The sequence below is a fragment of the Triticum aestivum genome, chromosome 1D, assembly GCF_018294505.1.
Source record: "Triticum aestivum cultivar Chinese Spring chromosome 1D, IWGSC CS RefSeq v2.1, whole genome shotgun sequence".
Classification (NCBI taxonomy): Eukaryota; Viridiplantae; Streptophyta; class Magnoliopsida; order Poales; family Poaceae; genus Triticum; species Triticum aestivum.
In genome coordinates this window covers 139,532,411-139,536,164 of record NC_057796.1, presented here as the reverse complement: position 1 = coordinate 139,536,164, position 3,754 = coordinate 139,532,411, and positions in this window count along the sequence as shown.

Here is a 3,754-nt window from a genome sequence, read left to right as displayed (position 1 = left end):
CCGAGGAGATGACCTCGGAAGAGCCAGGCTGAACAGAGCTATCAGGCTCCGTCTCGCGACGACTCGCCGAGGCCTTAGGAGATTCGGTCTCAGGAGCAGGAGACTGCGTCACCCCTTCAGCTGCCGCCCCAGGACGAGAATCCCGGACTCCCGAGGACGACGCCTCGGGAGCCTCAGGCGGCGTCGACACCTCGGGACCCGCGCCTCCAGCCTCTAGCAGTGCCGCCCCCCCCCCTCCCTGCATCCACTCTTGGGACAAGATCGGCGCCGACGACATGGAGAGGAACCACGGTGACGGGATTCTCACGAGGCCCCACAAGGTCAACCGGACGCAGCCCCCATTCATCAAAGGGGGGCATCTACCCCGCGAACTCCACCCTGTTTGAATAGTTGTACAAGCAACTGCCCCCCTACGACAGATCGCCCGGCGAGGGGTCACCAGCTAGGACTCCAAGCACCATCCTTCGCGCCTCGGCCGGAAGCCCCGACTCCTGGAGCCTCATACGATCCTGGTTGCCGGTCAGAGCCCACATCAACTGGGAATGGTGATGGAGTGGGGCGATACAGCGCCGGAGGAACTCCTCCATCACCATGGGTGCGGTCACACCAAGATCCTTCAGCCTCCTCAGCCGGAACCAGACGAAAGAGAGACGGGAGCTCACGAGCTCCTCGTGACCCCAGCCGGAGTTGGGGATGGCGGGGGACGAAGGAGGCGAGAGCAGGGGGCTGAGTACTCCAACATCAACATACACCCACCGCTTCCGAAACTCGCTAGAAGACGGTGGGAGATCGAAGTTGATCCCCGAGCCAGCTGTCGCCGCCACGGCCTGGAAACTCACGCACCCCGAGCATTGGCGGGGATCAGTCAGGTACAGTGAGAAGAAATGGCGCAAGAGGGCCATGGAAGGAGAAATGCCCACCATGTCCTCACAGACGAAGGCGAAGACAGCGAGAAGGGTGATAGATTGGGGATCAAGATGCAGCATATGGATCTGGTAATGGGAAAGCACGGCCTCGAAGAAGGCAGAGAAGGGAGGAACCAAGCCAGCCCACAGGGCGTCGACGAAGAACTGGACCTCGGTGGCCGTCCTATCAATGGAGGCTCGGGATGCAGGCTAGGCCACCGTCCCTCCCCATTCATTGAAGCTGGTAGCAAGCGCAGGGCAGACCTTATCCATGGCTTCTTGGTTGAGCACCCGCGATCGACCGACGGCGGGCTCGACGGCCGGAGATGAGCCGGTCGAGGACAAGGGACTCTTCCCTTTATCCATCCGGTTCGGTGCCATGACAATTGAGAGGCTGAGCTCGAGTCAGGTTGGAAGAGGAAGTAGAGGTACGAGGAAGCGGGGAAGTGGGGAGTGCGTTGCCAGCAATGGGGAAATAACTGTGTAGGACGCCGTGGCCGCCTAGCCAGGCGGATTTCAAGGATGCATGGGGAAGCGGGGACGCCCACGTCCAATCAGTCACCACGCGTCGATCAAGGCCACAGGCTGTTGGGGCCCGCGGCGCTCCACACTTGCCCTTTGGCTTCGCCTCGAAGCCAAGTCCGAGCGCGCCTTGGGCCCGGAGGCTACTGTCGGTGTTCTGGGAACGGGGGTCCCCAGACTTGCCTGCCTGCGGCCCACGGCGTGGCTCACTCGCGGCCCAGTACGGCCCATCTTCACCAGCAAGCACTCAAGACCCTCGCGAGGGGCCAAGGCTCGCGAGGCGGACGACACAAGACCTCCTCGGGAGTGGCCTCGTCGGGCTGGCTCGCGAGGGGCGGAGAGATAAAGGCGAGGCGAACCTCGCGAGATTCCTACGACGTCAGCCATGACGACCAAGATCAGGCGGGCACCAGCGCGCACAGCGTCCTTGTTTCCTCTTTTGTGCCAAGGAGGCAAGCGCGTGCGATGAGTACCGAGGCATCAGGCAAAGGTTTCCATATCGGTGCAACGAGACCAAGACCAGCAGGACGGCAGGACGGAGGTCACCGTGGAGCCCAAGACGGCGTCACCACCAGAGCCTTTGGCAGGCGAAGACCACCTTCAGTCAGGATAGCTTATACTAGCTGTCCCCTTTCAAATTGGCCGTTGTGGCATCCCTTCCCGCTCAATATTTGGGAAGAGGACCAGGGCCTCTAAAAATAGGACTAGCCACCACCGTAGGGGGCAACTGGTCTCGAACTCATTCAGTTCATCCTCACACCCACCAAGCACAAGAACACCCCACCTCAAGAGGTTGTTCCTCCCCTTGTATTGTTCATCCTCAGCCCGAGAGACAATCCACCACACCACACTGGAGTAGGGTATTACACCACAACGGTGGCCCAAACCAGTATAAATCTTGTGTCTCTTGTGCTGCGAGTTCGTCGAGCTAGCCTTCGAGATCGTGGCGAGGTTGAGGGCGTGATGAGGTAGGAGGAGATCTTCGCACGCACCCCAGTGTTTGAACCTCAAGGGTTTTGCCGGAACCCGACATCCGACACCCTCATATAAAATTGCAAGAATGATTACCGGTACTTGTTATCGATTGCCTAGGGACAAATGACTTTCTTATTGACAAAAGCTATCCACTTTTATTACCTTGCAATTTATCCGTAGTTTCATTCTCGCAAAGTACTCGTAGTTTTATTCTTGCAAAATAGTTTCATACTTGTTTCCCGTAATGCAAACGTCAAGTGTGCGTAGAGTTGTATCGGTGGTCGATAGAAATTGAGGGAATATTTGTTCTGCCTTTAGCTCCTCGTTGGGTTTGACACTCTTATTTATCGAAGAAGGCTACAAACGATCCCCTCTACTTGTGGGTTATCAAGACCTTTTTCTGGCACCGTTGCTGGGGAGCAATAGCGTGGGGTGAATATTCTCGTGTGTGCTTGTTTGCTTTATCACTAAGTAGTTTTTATTTCCTGTTCTAAGTTGTTCTCTATCTTTAGTTATGGATATGGAACACGAAACACCAAAAAAATTAGTTGTACTTGCTACTCACGGAGACGGGGAACCTCCTAAAACCCTCGATGCTCGTTATGTGAAAAATATTATGCACTACTTTGATAATCCTGAGAAAACCCCATTCAACATGATAATGGGAGTAACGTTGGATCAACGTGAATACTTTAGGGATTATCGCTTGACACAAAAAGGGAAACTATTATGGGATCAAATTGATATGTTGCATTGGTATGCTTGGAATTTATGCCAGAGATATGATTATACTTGTTGCTCTAGGATGAACGCTCCACACCACCCCTTTTCATGCAAATTTAATGATAATGAAACCTTGGCTTATTATGCCAATGGTAGATATGTTTATTATGATGTGGAATGAATAGAAGAATTTGTTGCTTTTAAGGTGCTTATGAAATTGAATCTTTGTTTTTAAATTATGAAGCTTTCGATGATGATGTTTATAGACCTGAATATTTTTCCATCATTAAATATTGCTATGATAATTATAAATGCAATTACGATATTGATGTATTTATTGAGAACATCTCCGCTGTCCAAGAAGAGACTAATATTTTGCAGGAGTCTATGAAAGAAGAAACTGATGTAACTGTGAGCTCATTGGATGAAAAAGAAGATGAGCGGAGCGAAGAACAAAAGGAGGGAGAGCGGACTAGCTACCCGTGCCCACCTTCTAATGAGAGTAACTCTTCAACTCATACATTATTAAATGTCCCTTCATTCTTACCGAAGGATGAATGCCATGATAATTGCTATGATCCCATTGATTCGTTTGAAATATCCCTTTTGATGAACTTGATGCTTGCTAT